Below are 22020 nucleotides of genomic sequence, written 5' to 3'. Positions count from 1 at the left end.
TGCTTAGGGAGTGGATCTTGATGAATGCTGGATAGGCCTAGGTTATATCTTAATCGGCTTTATTTAAGTTGAACATTTATCAACGTTAGTCGTCACTGTGAGTTCTTTGTGTTTCTATTTAATTTTCACGAGGTCTTCGACCTCGCCTCGACAAACGAACGGATTCTCGAGCATCTGGTCGCAGATTGGCCACCGCGGAATGAAACGAAGCCGCGACATTAGCCGATAGTAGGTTAACAGCAACGAAATGAGAAGAATAATACTGGCGACGCGAGTCGACGCTCGAAATCTCATTAGAACGTTAATGGGCTACGATTATCTTCCCAGCAATGGAATTTTCGCTGTCTCCAGAATATCGTCGGCATTACCATAGCAGTATCCAGCCACATTCTCCTTAACAGTGAAGGAAATCAGCGTTTCACTGGTGAAAAGTTCATAATTTTTAAACAAATGAAGATGAACTGATGTGCCCCCTTTTGTTATGCTAATAAAACGTTCACTGACACTGCCTCGTTTAATCTTACTTCGTCCTTTTCAGATTTCTTTATCTCATTTCCTCCGGACATTTCAAAACTGATACTTAACTTAACTTAAATTAGCCACCGAAATAACCTCATCTACTGCAATGATTATTCACTTCGAAATAATTTCATCAAAAGCTAAACACTCCCACCTAATTTTTAGTACCCCTCACTAGTATACATTTCCTAACATAAAAAAATCATTCTCAAGAATTACTTTAGATTTATTTCATCTCATTTCTTTTAGATACTTAAAAATTCATTCTTACCCAATGAAATAACTTTATATACTACAATAATTCTTCTCTTAGAAATAATTTCACCAAAAACAAAACACTCCCACCTAATGTTTAGTATCCCTCACGATATTCCCGTGAATCCTGAAAATTGATTTTCAGCTACTGAAACGTCGATTCCTTCTCACTGCGCGAGACAAAGGGATGGAGGTAGATTCTGTCGGGGGTGTTGTGGGCGGGATCGAACCAATAATTGGCGTTACGCGAGAATTACGATCGGCCGAACAATAAACACACCCTGCCCGCCAACCGATATCCATTTGTGCGTCATAACGTTATTAAACAGCACCCGCGGAACGGTGTTACTTAACAGTGGTTAGTCAATAATTCGGAGGAGATCATTAGGCGGCAATTATACGGTCGAGCGGCTCGAGATAATAGCCGGCCGCTGGATGGGATTGAACGACGTTCCCCGGGTTCCTGTAATGTTAATAATTAGCCTGATGGCCGACCGTGACACGCGGCCGTATCGGCCGATGCCTTTCAACGAGATTGACGAGCAACAGGAAAGTCGGAATCCGCTGGGACCAGTCGACTGGCAAGAGTTTACTATAGCAAGTATTGCCTAGATACTTTTTAGGGTACATTAAATTAGAGCATGCTGCAATCTCCAAGATCATGTTGTTGCAGTCTATGGAGTGCATTATAGGTTAGTTATAATGATGGATGGAATGTAGGCATTTTTCAAGCTGTCTTCCAGTGCTGTTAGGTTTAGGAGGTTCACTGAGTATAGAGGCAGCTATTGTCTAGAGTTTCTGTTATTTGTTGGTGCCTTTTGGTGTAATTGTTGGGATTCATGTAGAACTAGGTGTAGTTCTGCAGTGTTTATTGGGGATTGGGGATAGGATTTATTAATGTTTTTAAATGTAATTGCTAGAATTTAGGTAGAACTAGGTTTGAGTCAGGTCTGTAGATTAATTATTCTTTATATCAGTTTGATATTCTCAGTAGTAAACTTTAGCTTCGTGATTTATTAATGTTCTTAGGTGTAATTATTAGGATTGAGGTAGAACTAGGTTTAGGTCAAGTCTGCAGTCTAATTACTCTTTATATCAGTATGATATATTTAGTAGTAAACTTTAATATCAGGTCTAAGCTACTTGTAGGTTACGTTCGATGGGAGCTAAGTTCCTCATAGACTTGAGCAAGAACTGTCTATTTTTTATACCAATTTCTTAACGTTAATACAACAGTGAACATTAAAAAATCTGATCTTAGACAGTTATAGAAAATATTATTTTTATATAATTATACAATTACATAAAAATAATACAAATATTCCTCGTTCCATTGCAACAATTGTACTTCTAAAGTGATTGATAGTTAATAATCCCAACTTTCTGTCCACTTTACTGTAATTCCCAGCAACCGCAAGTCACCGAACTCCCCAATCAAGGAGAAACACACTGTGCACGAAAGTTTCGTTCCAAGGACACAAAATTCAACGCTAGGTTGACGCGGTACCTTGACTCGAGCCCTTGAAACCTTGCGCGATTCTTTTTCCGTGCTAATTATAGGCCAGCCGGCAATCGCGTGCGCGATTTCACCCCATTAGATCCTGCGAAACAAACCTCGAGCTTAAACTGCCACCATGTTTCTCGCGCGGAGAACGTCTGTCCCTTTTAAGTTGATTCCTCCGATTTTCGAGGAGGAAAATTGCATTTTTCGACGAAGAAAATTCCAATATCTAAAGACAGGAACAAGGTTACGTTAATAGAAGAGAGATATCTAATTATGGCGCCGGGATTTAATTATGTAACGCGATAACTGCTCCCCGTGTTCTCCAATAATGAAACATTAATTAAGGAGCTAATCAGCGGCGACGGCTGGCGTCGCGTTACCTCGCGTGTCAGTGCTAACTATTTCAAGTGCTCTCGATTCTTCCGATTAAAAATGGCAATAGACGGCTAAGGAACTATTTTGGACAGCTGGAACAATTCGCTAGTCAAACTAATTGAATATTAAGACACTTAATTTCTTTATTACAGATTTTATTTCAAGCTTCTGTTCATTTTTATCGTACTCTATGAATAAATCAAATGGACCAATTAATAATAGAAATATTCCGGAGTAAAAATTAATCAAATAAAAGCTCTAAAACTCAAATTTGAAATGAGAAAGGTAACGTTAAAGCGTTTATTCTAACTCAGCAGAAGTAAACACAAACAATAAAAATAAAAAACAAATTCAGCAACAAAATGATATGATAAAGAACTTCATGCAAAAATCTGGGTTTCTGAAACTCTATTAGATCTATTAATGATTAATATCATTTTTTATACCCTTGAAACCATTAACCCTATCTTAGAATAACGTGCCAGACAGGTGAAAATTTTAAACAGAATTCAACAAGCATAAATATTACTCGATTTGGAGTTCAAATTAAATATTATTCTTCCAATATCAATGATTATATTTTAAAGCAGACATAGACCTAAAATATACCTAGAATTTGTTCCGTTTTCTCAATAAATTATCAATGACAAAATCGATGTATCGATCATAGCTGAAGATTAAATCACAGAGCAAAGGGTTAATTTTAAAGCTAAAAATTAGTCTATAATACAACTAGCAATCCTACCAATAATTTCTGTCCAATTAATTCTAAAGGAAGCTGACAAACCCTCAATATCGCCCACGAACGAACTTCCTTCTCCGCAATCTTCTTAAACCAGAGAAAAAAAGCGAGCGCAACGTCTAATGGATTCACAGCTTAACTAAGATAAATAAAAAGAACGTGCGAATCTTCTGTCCCCGTGGATTCGCTTACTCGCGGCCATTAAAAGGCTCGCCGAAGGGATTGACTGATATCACGCCGAGCGAAATCCTTCAGCTGATTGTTGACGTTAACGCAAAGAAAAATGGCCGGGGTTGGCGAGGGTTTTATGAAATTGGTTCCCTTTCGCTTCGCCCCTGTCGACAGCGCGTCCCTTGGTAACTGTCTCTGTCTCTCTTTTTGGCGGTGAAACGGCGCCGTCAGCCAGCGCCAGGGAAACAATGGACAGGTATGGCAGAGGCGGACAAGTGTTCTGAGAATACCTATTGTTTTTCCCTTGGCTGCTACAACCGCCGGCAGCATTAATGTCCCTTCATAATGGGGGAAGAAAGGGGTGCGTAATGCGAGCCAGGGCTGCAGACGTTTCGGGATAATCCACAGACGGCACGCATGTGCGAGGGACACGTCGCTGGTTTCTTTATGAATTTCGACGCCCTGGGCGACCGTTTTGGCACATCGGTGAAATTTGCTAGAGAAAGTTCCCAGGGAGTTCGCTTTTTAGGTTTCCGAGCTTTTCGGATGGGCTTCTGGTAGCTTGATCGTAGTGCTCGGGGTTTTGGAGATGCTGCCTTTGAAATTTGGTTTTGAATTGTTATATTGATTAGAATTGTTATGTTTGGGATTAAATTTCTGCTGGGTTGTCGGTTTTTGTTCGTATGATAGGTGATTTTGAGAATTGAATTAGAATTTGAATTAGATTGCGATAGATGAATTATGGAAGTAAGAAAAGTGAGGGAATAGATTTAATTTTATATAAAAATGATTGTTGAATTAGGTATTGAGAGATTTAGCTCTCAATTAATTTTTTTACTTTCTATACATGTGATAGACAAATTATGGAAGTAAGAAAAATGAGAGAATAGATTTAATTTTATATGAAAATGATTATTGAATTAAATACTGCGAGATTCTAAATTAATTTTCTGAATATTGTAATCTAAAATATTAAGGATAAATTAATATTTTAAGCGAGATATTCCATATGCAAGAGTGTAATAAGAAGAACTGCAGCGTTATTAAAATGTCTAATATTAAAAAATTCTATCCGAGGTTCATAATCATCAGAAAAGCGCAGAAAAATCCCCGGAAAGCTAAATCATTCCAGCGGCAAAGTTACCCCGGCAGTTCATTCCCACGGAGGCTTACACGAATACCTCAGATATTAGTTCGTAACAAAATTCTCGTGCGGCAACTTTTCCAATAAAAACTTCAAACATCATCAAAATTAACCAGCCAAACCGATCCCGGTTATTCAATATCTCGATGAATTTCAAGAACTTTGTTACGGTAACCCTCTGCACCTTGACCGTACCGTTTCTCATATCAACAATTACAAAACTTCAGAAACACTATCCCTAAACAATCAACAAATCAGAAGAAACCGTTCGAAATAAAACCAACAAAGTTCCATTTTCAAGACTAAAGAAAAACGTCAAATTAAAAATGAAAATCTTCCATCTTCGAAATGAAATAAAAACAAGAATCACAAATGAGAACGTTCCACTTCGAAAAGTAAGTAAAAGCTACTATTAAGAACAGAATGGTTTCAATTGTAAAACTAAATTAAAATAAATCCCAGAAAGTATTTCCAATTTTACTCGAAATAATAAATAATTAAGTATCACACGAACAGTATTTCAACAGAACAATATTAACAACAAACCTCCATCATTATTTCAAACGCAGCAGAAAAAATAAAGATGAAACTAAAGTAAACTTAAAACCAGAAACTATGTATTTCCAATTGTACTCGAAATAATAAATAATTCAACATCGCACGAACAGTATTTCAACAGAACAATGTTAACAACAAACCTCCATCATTTCAAACACAGCAGCGTAGAAAAGATAAAAATAAAACTAAATTAAAATTAAAACTAAAAGGTAAGTACTTCCAATTGTACTTGAAATAATAAATAATTCAACATCACACGAACAGTATTTCAACAGAACAATATTAACAACAAACCTCCATCATCATATGAAACGCCGTAGCGTGGAAAAAAATAAAAATTCCTCTCCCAAGAAAAACGTCCAAACGTCTCGACGAATCCATGCTCGCCATTTCGCAGCCCTCCCCAGCTCATTCCACGCTCCAGAATCCAGAGGAGTCGGAGGTTTCTATTTGAGGATGTACGCGTCGTTAGCCGCCGGTTCTGTCGTTGCTTCTTTAACATGCGAACCGTCATAACTAACTACTCCTGCGGGCAGGGACGACAGAGGGGAAGCGCCGTGACGACGAGAGGAGGGGAAAAAATGGGCGCGAGCACGTGTGAGAGCATTCGAGCGAATTGCCGGTGGATGCTTGCGAACGCGCCCGCGTATTTTTATTTCAACTGGGTCACCGCACTTTCCTGGAGCTCCTCGAGTGCCCGGTAAACCGAGTCTATCATGTTTTTCGACACTATTCAACCATTCCAACTGAAATTCGTCTACAGCGAACTTCATCCTTCGTCTTCGCCTATTTTAGCAAATACCCTAAATTTCTCAATAACCGGATCGATCCTCCTAGAATTAATATCGCTGTCATTTGACGATGTCTTACGACTGCGAGGCTTTTTCTACAGAAAAGAATACTCCAGATTCAAGTGGCTGACCTGACTCCCCTGCTGCTCCCCTTTTTTTCCATAGTTAAGAACGCGTTCATTGCGCAGGGGTTAATCGGCGCGGTGTGGGAGACCTCGTTTAGGAGGATGAGTGTTGGGCGGGGCAGAAGTTGGCCGGGAAAAATAATTTCAGATGAGGGAACGATCGTGCGCTGCCGGAATAGAGGTATTTTAAGATGTTTAACGCGCGGCGCCACGGGTCACAATGGCCGCCACCCGGATACGTTTTACAGTCCGGGCACAGATTAAGTACACGTAACAGTCTTCGCTTTACAATTCGCCCGCTAAAACGTTTCAAACTGTGAGCGGAGTAGTTGCAGCTTTTACGACTACTTCAAAGGCAGACCCCGGACCGGCGCACGTGTCGAAATCCGGCACGGCCACGCCGAGTCGCGAAGTTAGCTAACACCGCTATTTGGGTGTTTCAACATGCTCCGACTTAATTGGATGTGTTCCGGAGATGTGTGTTTTTGTAATTCTGTATGAGGTTTGCACGGTGTCTTGGGTGTTATTGGGTTAGGAAAGACTTCGAGGAAGTTTGGGGAGGTATGGGGTAGGTTAGTGCTGAGCTGCGATTCAATGAAAAATTTGTAGATTAGGGAAAGGCTACGATACTGTTTGAATAATCACTGTGGGCATTTCAGTGGATAGATGAAAGATTAGATTTAGACTTAGGCAGGCCAAGTATGTCGAGTCTAGGTTAATAACTCAATTGTTCACTCTTAGACAAGGGAACATAACAAAATACAATCAGTAAACTCACAATATTGGTCTGGGATTGAATGAAAAATTTGTTTACTTAGGAGAAATGCTAAGACAATATTAAATAATCACCTGAGGAGTTTTAATGGATAGATTACATCAGAGATTAGATTTAAAGACTAAGGCAGGCCAAGTGTGTTAAGTCTAGATTAACAACTTAATTGCTCACCCTTGACAAGGGCCACATTACAGAACATCCAGTCAATAAACTCATAACGTCAAAATGTATCACGTTTTACAGAACTAAGTACCAGTGTCTCTATCCTCTTAACTGAAGTTTAGTAATTCTGTATGGGGTTTGGACGAAGTCTTAGATATTATTGAGTTAGGAGTCTTGGAGGAAGTTTAGGGAGGTATAGGTTAGGTTAGTGCTGGGTTGGATCTGAATGAAAAATTTGTGAGTCAGAGGAAATGCTAAGACACTATTCAATAATAATTTTAGGCATCTAAGTGGATATATTAAATCAAAGATTAAATTTAAAGACTTAGTCAGACCAAGTATGTTAAGTCTAAATTAACAACTCAATTTCTCACCGTCAGACAATAGCTACATAGCAAAACACCCAATCAATAAACCCACACCATCAAAATCTATCACGTTCTACTGAACCAAGTGGCAGTATCGCCATCCCCTTAACTCAATCCAAAACTAAGTTACATCTGCAACCAAGCCCACTCAGAAATGAAGTCCGTGAATAGTCTACAGTAATGATCAGCAACGGTAATCTCCAGTCATACACAATTAATCAAACTCCAGTCCACAGAACCCAAATCCCTCCACTCCAGTTAGGTCAGTTCAGGCCAGTCGCTATTAGGTTAGGTTCGGGTTCGGAACTAGGTCTATAAACTCCCGAAACTGGGATCACCCCGGAATCAACCATCCAGCGACAGCAATTTCCAATGGCAGTTCGACGCAAGAAAACAGGATCCTGTTTACAGAACCCAGGGCGCTTTTCGTCAAGCTACATTTAACGGAAGTAGGAGAGAGCTCGGGGGATTCCGGGATCTGGGTCGCCATGACGATTATCCTGTTACACGTAACCGGCGGTAAAGAAGGTGGATGCATTACCACACTCGGGAGATTCCGCGCAATCGCGGCCAAATCGAGTAGAATACTTTCAATCGGTTACGGCAGTCTATTCGCCGCTGCTATATCCACGGGGCTCCACATTGTTGACCTAAATCCTCCTGGTATACGTGCGCTGGGACCACCAGCCGAACTCGCTTCTCTTCTTACCAATTTCTTCCAGTTCCCCGTACGAATATCCTCTTTCTCCGTGTTCCTCTCTCTCGCGCGCTCTCTGTTACCCGGGATGGGAAACGCGACTGTTACCAGGAATTTATGCGGATTACTCCGAACGTACGCAAGTTTCGGACAACCGGAATCCCTTTGTTCTGATTGAGGGGCGGTGCCACGGTAAAATATCGGGAACCAGCATTTTAGCCATGGGGGCAGCACAGAAGTAAATTCTGTGCCAAGGAAACAATGGACCCGAATATGTTCGGTGCTTTTAGAATTAATTTTCCACCGAATTGCAATTTTGCGAAAGCTAAGGATTCCGTTGGCTGATGGGTTTCTGGTGTGTGCGGGGAAATCGAGACGGAAGGAGATAAATGGAGTTTGCATCTTCTATATTTCAAATTGAGTAAGACGAATTTAGTTTGGAGACCGACAGAAAAGTATTGATATATAGTGTGCACTTATTTGAACCGAGACGTCGACGTTTTCTAATCTAATAGTTCATGTGAATCAGATTTAATTAAACGGCGAGTTTGAAATTAGTTCAATGCAATTACATCTGCGTGCCAAATATAATTAGCTTCAATTAATTTCGCGGTTGATTTGATTGTTGCTGTTTCATAACCTAAAGTTCGAACTTATTTAGACCTAACCTAATGAAGAGTTACTTTTTGAAGCTGTAAATCACGTGTAAATATTTCTTAACGTCAACAGCAATAAATATATCGAATCTTATTCATCTCTAACCGAGTTTGATCTCCGTCTACAACGTATCCATTACTTCCTAACCTAAAAATCGAACCGATCCTAACCTAACCTAACCGGAAAAGCGAACGAAACAATTTCAAATCTCATACAGGCAACTGCCATCTCTAAAGCCAGCTAGATCGCCAAAAATTCAAATCGATCTGAAGCCAATCCCAACCAGGATAACGACACGCACAGATCCCACGCGCTTCATCTACGCTCAATTTGCCATTTCTCAAGCCCCGAACTTCTATCCGAAATTCAACTCGCGACCGTCACGCTGGAGAAGAAGGGATAAGAAAAGGGCAAGAAAAAAGAGAACGAGGAAGGGAAACGGGAAAAAAAGGGAAGGGGTTGCATCACGCGGCTCATTGCCGGGAGATTTGGAGGAAAGCGGGCCGAGATTGCCGGGAAATCCTCGGGAACATTACCGAATCGGTACGCGTGCTTGTGTGTGCGTGTTACCGAGTCGCGACCGGGGGCAGGGGAAAACAAAGAAGAAAGGGATCCCATGAATTCGTGAGTGACTTCGGATATCACGTTCGCCTGGCGTCTGGCAGACATTTCCTTTAGGCTTTCTACAGGGTGACCCATTTAAATGGACCCACTGGAGTATCTTCGACATTATCGATGATTTGAAAATAATGTACCATAAAAGTTTGGAGTTTTAAGGGACGAATTATTTATTATGTGTAGCGTGATGCTTGGCTGATAATTTTTTTAAACATTCTACAGGATGATCCATTTAAATGAATCCACTAAAGTATCTTCGACATTGTCGATGACACGAAAGTAATGTGCCATAAAAGTTTGGTGTTTTCAGAGATGGATTATTTATTATGAACAGCCTGATGCTTGGCTGATAATTTTTTTAAACATTCAACAGAATGATCCATTTAAATGGAACCATTCGAGTATCTTGTATCTTTATATTGAAAATAATTATTAATGATTCAGCATTGCAGTAGTCATATTACGTTATGATCTAGCTACTCATGTTACTAAATATTTTTACAATCAAGTTTATTGTAATTGTTCTTCAGTAATTTAGAAGCTCCGGTCATCGATGTCATGCAGTCAACGTGTTAACTAGTTCAGTGATGATTTAGGTTACGTTGGGAATACTAGTTACTATTAATCTTCTGGTTAAGATCAGTTCAATTTTTAGGTTATGAAGTAATAAATTCATCTAACAAAAATTCAACTAATTAATGAAGCTCATTACTGTGTATACGAAAACGTTGTTTAACACGGATTTTTATATCCTCGATGATTAGTAAGATACTCGAGTGGATTTATTCGAACGAGCCACCCTGTATACGCGTGCATACATCCATACATACGGGAGAGCGCAAGGATAACGCGCGGTGGACATTACAACTTTAAAAAGGCGGTTCGCAAATGTATTCCACGCCGCGATTTTCGTTTTCGTTGTTTCCCCGCCTGCCTCCCACCCTTTCCCACTGTCTGTGTCTACAATGTCGGCATCACGGTACGTAAATTCTGTCGCGCGATTATCTACATAATGGCCGGGCGCCGGGGAAATTTATCGTCCGACTTCCCGATGAAAATTCATACCTCGCGGCCGGCGCGCCGGAAATTTTCTGCGCGATAACGTTTTCGGGAATGAAGGGATCAACGTTTTACCCGGGACTAATTAATCATCTTTTTATGAATGAGCCTTAAGGTCGTTCCGATTGCTCAGGGATTTCGGGAGTTCAACCCTTCGTTGACTTTTTCGCAAATTTGGAAGTTTATGCTGTGCAGTTCTTTTAAAAGTTGATCATTAACAGTAGAGAGATACTATTTAATTCTAAACTGAAGCAATTGAATAATATTAAGTTTACCGATTTCTCTTTGAAATATTTGGGATATAATAATTTAGAATAACCAACAAGTTCCATTCTTCAATCCAACCAAATAAAATTTGACTTTCCTCTAAAACAAAGGTAAATTTCTTGAACAATCACCACACATTAATAGCAACATCTGCAAAATATATTACACTAAACTGCTAAAATTCTGATATTTCAATTTATAAGAAAACGTAGTTTCAATCTATATGCGATTGTTCACAAATAATTCGTACAATATTCTCCAAACACAAAAATAAAACTTATCTTGAATAAAATTGAATTGTTACTCACATTTTTGCCGAACGTTCAATGGGTCGCCCTGGGGTGAGTGTTAATGTTTCGAGGGAGCACGACGTGCATCGGTTCCTCCTGCAACAGAGAGAGAGAAGACAGACGTTTTAGTTTCAGTGGAACAGAGATGGCCAGTTTTAATCGAATTAGACTGGAGATAAACATTTGCCTCGAGAATGTAATCTTTCCCGGGCCATCCGGCTGCAAGAAGGGCCACCGCATCTTGTGTTACTAATTTTCATGAAAATACTAATTCCAGAAAAAAGCCCGGTGCTCCGAGAAATTCCACGGTTCCAGCAATTCCGCGGGATGTTGATTTTATTCCGGTCTCTCCGAGGCGAGCCAATATGCATCCGAGGATTCCCAAAACGTTTCCGACAGAGAGAATACCCGAGTGACATGGGATTCGAAATAATCAAAGTGGCGAGGAGCGATTTGGTAGCTCGGCGATCCGGTTACTCCAATTATTTTATATGATTCTGAAGAGGAATTTCCGCGAATTTATGTAAATAATATTTATTCGATATTTTCTTCCGACTTTCTGATCAGAAAACGTGGAAATATTTGAATAAATATTTCGTAGGAATTATATTTTTCGACTGTTCTTTAATGAAGTACGATATTGGCAATTTGAAAACATGAGAATTCGATTTTGAATTTTTTATATGCCTTTAGTGGTCTTTGAAATATTCAATTTTTCGTTCAAAGAGTCGTTTTTTCTCTATCTGCAATGCTATTATATCGTAATCTTCCTTAACTATTAACTATACTAAAAATATTTTAGTTGAAACTAATATAATAACTATACTAAGAATTTAGAAAAGATAATCAAAATAAGAGAATGTTCAACTTCTTTATTTGAAAAATCTAAAAATACTGCTTTTTGTCACCTTATTGTTCTATAAAAATGTCTCGTTCATCGAATAAAATAAAGTCAAAGACTTTTTAGACTTCTAAGTTATCTACTAGACTACCAATAGTTAACAAACTTATTCTACAAAACTCATTTCACCCGCAACCCCTAAAATTCCTCCTCGAAACTATCGGTCAAGTATCAAACTAAATGTCCCATTCACCAAATAGCATCTTCAAAACACAAATAAAATATTTCCTACAGTTTCAAAGAATGTCCCAGTATCCAAAGTATCTACTAAATCACCAGCAATCATCAAACTCATTTCACAAAATTCATTCCACCCGCAACCCCTAAAATTCCTCCTCAAAACTATCGGTCAAGTATCAAACCAAATGTCCTCTTCACCAAATAGCATCTTCAAAACTCAAAATAAAATATTTCCTACAGTTTCGAAGACTCTCCCAGTATCCACAGTATCTACCATATCACCAGCAATCACCAAACTAATTCCACAAAACTCATTCCACCGGCAACCCCTAAAATTCCTCTTCAAAACTGTCGGTCAAGTATCAAACCAAATGTCCCCTTCACCAAATAGCACCTGCAAAAATAAAAATAAAATATTCCCTACAGTTCAAAAGAATCTCCCAGTATCTACACTGTCTACCAAACCGTCTGCAATCATCAAACTCATTCCACAAAACTCATTTCACTCGCAACCCCTAAAATTCCTTCTTCAAAACTGTCGGTCAAGAGGCAGAGCAGCCTTCTGTTCAGCTTCCCATGACAATATCCCGCGGAATGGCGTCGGGATGCGTGAGTCATCGCGAATTTACGAGCCTGCGGAATCCAGGGTTGCCTTAGGGGTGGTTTACACGCGTCGAAACGTATGAATCGGCCCCGGTAATGGTGGCCGAGCAGTAGGAAAAGGATCTAGGAAGGGTCTGGTGCCGCTTTGTCCCGGCAAAATTGTTTCTTCCGCTCGCGAACGGTTCCTGAAAGCGACGTTTAGGGAACTGGAGACGAAAACGACACCGTGCTTCAAAATTCCCTCGTAAAATCCTGGAGGATTCGGCGGCGACAAATCGGAGCTCGCCGGGGGTCGTGTTGGAAAAGTCCCGTACGTTTTTCAGCGGTCATAAGAGCGGTGCTTCGATGAGGAATAATTGAGCGGAGTTATACCGGGGCCGGATCGCCGGGTTGACCCGACTGTCACCTCGTAAATTTGCACCTTAAAACGGCTGTAACGGGAAACGCGGGCGTCGCGTTGCGCTTTAAACCTAAGCGTCAAGGTATCACGTAGCGTCGTAAAGGAGCGCAACGCGTCGCGATGTAAGGCTCCGCGAAGTGTAATGGGGAGATTGATGAGTGCGTTTGTCGAGCTGATGGGGGATTATGCAGTTCGTTTCTTTCATTGGGGTGTTTATGGGTTTTGAGGCGTCGAGTGTCTTGGGAGGCTTGAGTTGATGGTTCATGTGTTAATTAAGGTACGGTAAAAATAGATGGTATTGAAGATGATTGTTAATTATCTAGAATTAGAATATTTTTGTTGGAGTATTATTTGGATAGTTGTGTTATTTAATAATTTATGATGGCAATGTTCACTTTTAATGGTTTTTAGGCGTCGAGTGTCTTGGGAGTGTTGAATAAATTTATAAGTTACTTAGGGTATGGTAGAAATAGACAGAATAAAATATTTATGTTAGAATATTTAGATAGTTGTATTATTTATGACTGAAATGTAAATTCTCAATGGTTGTGAAGCGTTGAATGTGACAGAAGTCTTAAGTAAATGCTTTGTTACTTAGTTTATCGTGGAAGTAAGTCGTACTGAAAATAATTATTAATTATTTGATATCAGAGTCCATATGTGACAGTATTATTTGTTCAGTTGTGTCACTAAGTATTCTTACCAGGCAGTGAATCGTGAATACTAATACTGATTTCCATTAGCTTTAATTGTGGCACGTGTAACGTTTATTGGGTGTTCCTGGAAGACTGATCTTTTAATTATCAATACCTTTGTGCTTTACGGCGGTTCGTTAATCGAATGCCGAAGGCAACGTCTCGTCATAGAAATTAGTTGCACTATTCTACCACTGTCTCGAGCGGTATTTCAACGACCCACAAAGCGAATGGCCCGTGGAATTCGTGTTCATGGGGCGCATGAAAATTCGATGGTGGTAGACATATATATGGAGCTGGGTCGCAGACATTACACTGATCAATTATTCAAATTAATTGAACTGTTTGTGCTTATACATCCAATGGTTGAGTACATGGTAGCAAAATTAATAACTGCAATCATACCTTTTTACACGAAACGATACTAATGTGAAACATTGACATACTATGACAAATTAACTACCATCAGCTACAAACTAAGTACCCTAAAGTGTCTACAAATCCCTCACATATAATCTATCAAATGTATTTTTGATGTTCACTAGAAACAGTGCCACGATCTAGGTTACAATTGGTAGTCTTTAAATCTGTCACCTAACTAGGTCTATCAGACCTTATCTATCATCCCTTAACTAGACTTTCCAAGCGAAACAATATAACTATCTCACTCAAACTTACATTCATCCTCGATCTATACAATCAAACCCCGCCCAAATCCCCCCTAAACTCAAATATAATCCCCAAGCCAATTTTTCACTATACAACTGAAACATCTATACCCTAACTCTAGCGTCTAACTTCTTGGCTCCAGCAGCGTCATCCTAAATCTTCCACCCTCAACTCTAACTAAACCACTTCCAATTCAATATTTTTCAACTACACTCTCCCTAGCTCCTTCCGCAACTGTCTAACGGAATTCCCAGAAAAATGCGTCTGCAGCAATCAAGCAGCCACCTAAGCCAAATCCCCTAAGCTAACCAAAGCTAGCCGCGCGAGCCCAAAAACAGCTGGCCGAAATCATTCGTCCGCTAACTCCTCCTCAATTAACCGTTGACGACCCACAAGCAGATCCTCTCTAAGCCTAGGCCAGCCAGCCACACGCGTAACCCGCGGAATTTTTCCCAATATGCTCCACTCGAGCGATATCGGTGCGCTGTCGATGACAGCGATTACACACGGAATAACAATGGTGCCCCCGCGTCGCGCCGCTGGCCATGAACAGAGAGAAAGCCGGAGTCCGGTCTTCGTTCGACGTAATGTAATCAGCAAAGCACACCGAGGAACCCCGGGGTGTATACGATATAATACTATCGATCATCAACGGAACGAGCCAGACTGGCCGACGTAAATCCGCGCGGCAGATTACCGAGTGTGACGTACCGTACGTATGTGTATCAGCGTGTATGAGCGTGTGCGCGCGTGTGTGCGCAATATTTAAGCCTCGTTAAACGCGTAATTTCAAATCGGCCGTGGAATCCGCGTCATATGTTATTGATAACCGAGCCGGCGTTCGTGCGGCTGCTGAATAATGCGCGGATTACGCGGTCTAAACTAAAGCAAACGTCGAATAATTAACAAGACAGTGCTTTGAAAGCTCCGCCTCTCTGCCTAGGCGTTGCTCGAGCTCGCTCTCGCTCGCTCTCGGCTCGTAGGCCCGCGAGCGTTACGCTTCGACCTCATTAACTATACAACTTCCAGTCTCTTTGACGCGGCGAGAAGAGATTGATGAAGCGAGCTACGCCCGATTAGAGACGGTGATTAAGAAAGGTGGATGCACGCGTATGCGCTGGTCTTCCGGAGGAGTTTCGCATTCGAATGGGTCGAGATGGCTTTGGGAATTGAGGGTTTCGAGGGGTTTACGGGGTTTGTGGTGGTTTTCTTGGGGTTCGAGAGGTTTGTTTATTGGTTGATCGTTGAGCTGGTTGGTTTGATGGTTCGTTTGGTAGGTTGAGGTTTTTGAAGATGTGGGGATTGATGGTGGATGTAAGTCGTTTGAGGAGTTAGTGGGGTGAGTTTTGGGTAATAGGAATGTAACAACTTTTAGGTTTGGAAGTAGAATTAATATAAGAATTAGGAAGTAGGTGAATATTGGGGATTTTTTTGAAATGTTGTAGTTTGATAGGGATAGTTCATGGTTTTTCTATATTGGTGTTATGCTATGAGATATCTGAATATAGTTTAAGCTTTGACAAATGTTGTTTGCAAAAGTTATTGATGTATCTATGGAAATACTGGTGACGAATGTACAGTAAGATAGAAAATTCAAACCGGTTCAGTAAATATATCAAACTTCCTGTCGCCTAGAATTCTCAAAATTTGTAAAAACAATACAGTGGCTTCACATTAAAGGGGAATTTCCCATTTTTAAAGGGGAAAACCTATTTCTTTTTATTATTCTTCATTGAAAAGTGAAGATTCAGAAACTCTTTAATATATTTCAGATTTGATCTTAAAAAATATATTTAAAGAATTATATATTTGAGAAGTATATGTAAAAAATTATATATTTAAAAAATATACTTAAATTATATATTTGAAAAGTATATTTAAAAGATTATATATTTGAGAAATACATTCAAAAAATGATATACTTGAAAAGTATATTTAAAAGATTATATATTTTTCAAATATATTTAGAAAATGATATATTTGAGAAATAGATTAAAGAAGTTATGCTCCTTTATTAAACATAGGAATCGGTTAATTAGAAGCAATAAATCTTGTCGTAGATCGCCAACAAGCTACGAAACATACTATCCCCCTTGAATCCCGACAGAAGCGCACCCCAGCAACCATGAAAATCCATGTCGGATAGGAACCGGGGATCCGGGCATGTACCTAAAAATTCATCCGACGTGCATCCCCCAGCAGAGGGGTCGGCCCGATGACGCTTATATGCCGGCGTATGTCAGAAAATCGCGATATAAGCATAACAGAAGGGCGGATTCATTCAACCCGGAGCCTTGAACGGGAACTGGACGCCCTTCACATCCCTCGAGTGGCATGTCTATGGGCGTGTTAAGTTGTCCGTGTGTGTGTACGTGCCCGTGAACATGTATGCATTATATGGACGAACGGATCATCGAGTACAAGGGAACATCCACCATATTTTCGTAGCGGGGCCGATATTAATGCAAGGGAGATCGATAGAAAACAAGGGCGCATCTTCGGCTGCCTCTTGAATAATTTATTCTAAAGATAATAACTATGAGAGTGAAAATAGGGGATGGCGGAAATGTCTGAGAGAAGAGGAACTTGGATTTCGTCACGGGATCGGATTATTATTTAAAATGAAGATGGAACGGTGACATCTGTCGAATTAACTAGATTGTGATTTTATTTCTGTTACTAAACTGGGTTCTTATAATTCAATTGTCCTGAGCAGAATGATCCAGTTGGAGGATTTACGTATCTGAATTGTCTTGAGGAGATTGATTTAACTTTATTCGTATAATTGGACTAATTTAAATGGATTCAAGTTATTAGATTCAACCAACTAGACTCGTCTAATTGAACTCAACTAATTGGAATCATCCAACTGGATTCACCTAATTGAACTCAACTAATTGGATTCATCTGTCGAGACTCAACTAATTTGAGTAATTCAAATGGATTCATTCATTTAGACTCAACTAATTGCATTCATCCAATTGGATTCACTCATCCAGACTCAACTAATTGCAATCATCCAATTGGATTCACCTATCTCGACTCAACTAACTGAACTCATGCAACCATACCCACTCAACTGTACATAAGTATTCAGACTCACTCAATTACACTCATCCAGTGTACTCATCCAATAAGACTTTCACCAACTTAAACAAAACCTAACTATTCATCTTCAATACGCTTTCCAAACTCACCTATTCACATCAAACACTCTTGCCCATAACAACACACCTTCTTCCCAATGAAAAATTCCAAACACAACAATACACCACCCAAAAACCCCAAAGTGTCGAAACACCAAAAGCCAAAAGCCCTCAAAGAACACTGCAGAAACAGCTTTCGTTAGCTCCCTCCACTTTCATTTTCACAGAAACAGTAATTGCCCCCTTCAGAGGCAAGGCTCGATACTCGCCCATGGCTTTTACGACGCCCGATATGACTGGGTTTACGGTCCCGCGAGCCGCGACGAGCAAGCAACGGCCGAAGGGGATGGAATCGGTATCGTAAGCCGTTAAGCCGCGAACGAGTCGAGCCATAGGTGTCTAAAAGGGAGAGCAGATAATTGAATAACGACCAGATACAGAATTTCCGCGTGGACGGCTTTACGACGTTGATTTACAAGGGGAAAATCCGCAGACGCAAACTACTTTCGCCCCTATCTTCCTTCCCGTATCGCGGTTTCCCAACCGGCTAGACAATTAAAATCGCGCGACAGCCGCTTTAATTAATTTCTTATATACACGGAGAATAGGAAAAAGAATATATAGGAATAATAGAACCGCGTCGCGGGAGGGGCCGCGTAGAAACGCGAGATCAAAGAAACGTTCATCCCCCTGGGCCGTTGTCAAAATAATTACGCGAACGTTACAGCTTTGAAGTCGCGCACGGGGCGCGGCGCAACAATTTCCCGGTTAACTCGCGGTGGCCCCGTCGATCCGTGCGATGACAATAGTTATTTTCCGTCTGACAGGTGTCGGTAAAACGTCGATCGTTTTTTAAAGCTCGCAACACGAGCAGGGCCAATTGAACAGGCGCACCATGTAACCTGCCCAGAGCTGCAGGATGGACGACGCGTTATTTAGCATATAAAAAAAAATCCGATGCGGGCAACCATCCGGCCGATACATTGGCAAATATTTCCACGCGACGGCCGATTTCATCTGGCGCAACGATGTTTCGGATTGGAGGAACTAAGCTTCCGACACTTTGTTTTGGGACTTAGCGATGGCGCTTCGAAGCAACATTTTTGGGAAGTTCGATGAAAGTGGGGTATGAAGATTGATGGGAATGATAGTTTGAATGGAGGAAATGATGCTTCGAGTTTGAATCGTATAACTTGATCAGCGTTGTTAGAGGAGTGTTTGGATTATCGAGTTTCTTTTTCATCTCTGCAATTTTGTTTAAAATTGGAGGTCCAAGTATTGGAAGATTCTAGTCGCAGAAAAATTCTAGATAATTTGAAGAGATTATTATTTCTCCTTCAATTTTTAATGTAAAATCCGTGTTAGATATTCAAAATTCCCAGAAAGTAATTTAATACAACTCAGCTATCATATGATCTCAACCCTTTGCACTCGAGACATGTGAAAGGGCAGTAACCGTGTATAACACATAGGTGCGTGAAATATTAATAAAAACCTTCTCCATTTACCTGTGATTTCTCTCTGAATTAATTTCAAAAAGTCTCATCTTTGTCTAGTTAGAAAACGTTAAGTACTTCTAACGAAATACTTCCGAGTGCAAAGGGTTAATACTCTATCCTATTGTCCCTAGAAAAATAGATCAACCCACATCTTCACGATCAAATGTTCAAAAATAAAAAATTACTAGTATTATTCAAGTAATATTTAAAACATCGACGTGAGCCATGTTAAGCTCAATTAGTAGTCCAAGTTGATGATCGTTAACCAGTTAACTGTGGAATTTAGTTGGAAAAACCTCTCGTTCTGCGCGCAATACAATCGAAAAATGGAGCGTGTACTCGTCGAAAGCAGGACGAATGCACGTAGAGTATATTTTAATGAAAGATCAAAGCGAAACAAAGAAGAATTACATGTTTATGTGAAAAAAATAAAGAATTCATCGTTGAAAGGATTGGTATCGTGTCAAGCTTTACGATGACGTGTATACTCGTCAAACACAGTTAACCGGTTAAGCTCCGCACTGTAAGTCCAGGTCTCGGCAACTTGTGAGCTAGATCTGAGCAAGATAACTGAACAGTATACCCTAAACCATTTCAAATGGGTATCCCGACACCCGGGACTAAAGTCAACCAGTGCAGCTCTCCAACTAGAATCCGTCACACGCGACTGTAACGAGATATCCGATTACGCCGCTAATTAACACCCCGCATTGTTCTTTATTGTCACGGCGGCCGTCGAATCTGGCAGCGGTGTATCGCGTTACGGCATCGGGGATGACGCTCCTGTCACAAGGAGAATTCACTTGGAGGGCACTCGCGACCGCGTCGCTACCCAGGATCGAGATTTATGGCCGGTGAAAGGGATCCTCCAGTTTCGTACTGCCTCTGTATTATATTTCACGGTCAAGCGTCATTACTGTTGCACACTGTGGAGAGCCGGTATCGACTTCCAGTCATTTGGAACGGACGACGAAGAAACTGGCAGTGTCTTGCCAGTAATTTATTTATTATGATATAATAAAAAAATTAGTGTAGGAACATCAGATATGTAGATTTTTCTTTGGTATGTGACTCGAACTTACTCTGACTGAACTCGACAAGGAAATGTATAATATAATATGATATTATTGTGTTGTAGATATATGATTATAGATATAAGATATATTATAAATGTATTGTACATATGATATTATTATATTATATTGTAGAATTCTGTTATATTATACTCAAACTTACTACAACTGAACTCTACAAGAAAATCTATAATACAATATGATAAAATATTATTGTATTATAGATATATTATTATAGATATACCATAGATATGATGTTATCATATTATAATATATTATATAATACTGTTATATTACATTCAAACTTACTTCAACTGAGCTCAACGAAAAGAACTATAATATAATATTATTATATTATTATATTATATTCTAGATTTTTTCGTTGAGTCCAGTTGAATTAAGTTCGAGTTAAATGCCAAAGAAAAATATATCTGTGTAATGTTTGTACAAAAAAAGTAGGATTTTGCACGCTATAAATATAAAATATATAAACCTAAAATGAAAATAATCAATTTTTTTGTTATAGCCTCATGGTAGCTGGAACAATCTATTTTAGCATGCCCATACCCTAACGAAGAGTATGCTTCACGACAACTCGATTGTAGAGAAAATTGAACTTTGAACCTGCCAGCGAAAGGGTGAAGGCTAGGTGACAGGTTGATGAAGGGAGCTAGACCCTTGTCCTGAACAGTCAGCGGCCCTTATTGTGTCCTGTCGTGATAAGTAAATTAATTTTATTTATGGGGAGCTAAATAATAATGATCTTCTAAGGGATGTGATCAAGGAACTGAAGGGTTTAATCAGGTAGGGTACGCCCTGAAAAGATTTGAAGAAGTTAGTAGCACTTGATTGTAATAAATCAATTAATTTTCCTTTCAAAGTCCTTCTAAATACATTAATCAAGAAACCAAAAGGTTCAGCCTCATCAGCTAAGTTCCAAGAAGTTACTAACTTCACCCTACAACGATAAATAAGCAAATCTAATTCAAAATATGAATCTTAAATCCAAAATTTCATTGAATTCAAAATTCAAAGAAACTAACCAATCAGAAACTCAAACTTTTCAATCTGACGAGTTAAGTCCAAAAAGATCTGAAAGACCCGACAGCACTCTACCACGAGAACCAAATAAATATAATTCAAAATCCCAATTCCTCCCAATTTAGAATTCCGAAAACCATGCAAAGAGAAACTCAAAAATTGCAATCTAACAAGCCTTAAAAAATCTCAAAGACCCAACAGCACTCTACCACGAGAACCAAATAAATACAATCAAAAATCCGAATCCCTCGCAATATAAAATTCCAAAAACCAATCAACGAAAAATTGAAAAGCTTCAAACAAGCTGGGTCCCAACAGAACTCCGAGTCCCAGTTACCACTGACAGACCCACATCGCCGCCAATAGAGGGGCTCGAATATTTATTCAACAGGCTGAAACGAAATCAAAACCGGCGCCACGCAGCACTGTCACAGAGAAACTATCCCGGCGCCTTTCACTCTTCACCTTTGTGCCCGGCGAATGCCGGAAACGCTGAAAGAACCGGCGGCGCTCCGCATTCACTCCTCGAGGCCGATAGAAAAAGTCGGTCGTTCCCGTTGCTCGGACGAAGACAGCGGCGCGGTGTCCGGCGTTGAAGGGAAGTTGTTTATCTAGACGATTTAATTAAGCCCGGCGCTAATTCAATGGACGTGTCCCGCGCGCAACTAACGAATTACGGTTGCATCCGCGTGTCGGATTAGTAAGCACGCCGCGCGGGCACGCGCGCTCGCGCGCG

At 40.0% G+C, this 22020-nt stretch overlaps 1 protein-coding gene across 2 annotated transcripts in view; it reads right to left on the bottom strand.

Moving 5' to 3' along the window:
• LOC116424529 (uncharacterized) overlaps nucleotides 1-22020 on the bottom strand; it is a 368994-nt gene that overhangs the window by 246140 nt on the left and 100834 nt on the right. For both annotated transcript variants that reach the window (XM_076365198.1, XM_076365207.1), the window contains exon 3: nucleotides 11096-11173. The gene's annotated coding sequence lies outside the window, so the exon portion shown is untranslated. The remainder of the gene's footprint in view (nucleotides 1-11095; nucleotides 11174-22020) is intronic.

Source organism: Nomia melanderi, chromosome 2 (assembly GCF_051020985.1).
Source record: "Nomia melanderi isolate GNS246 chromosome 2, iyNomMela1, whole genome shotgun sequence".
NCBI lineage: Eukaryota > Metazoa > Arthropoda > Insecta > Hymenoptera > Halictidae > Nomia > Nomia melanderi.
Note: the sequence above shows the minus strand (reverse complement) of the source record. Positions and strands in the feature narration are given on the sequence as shown.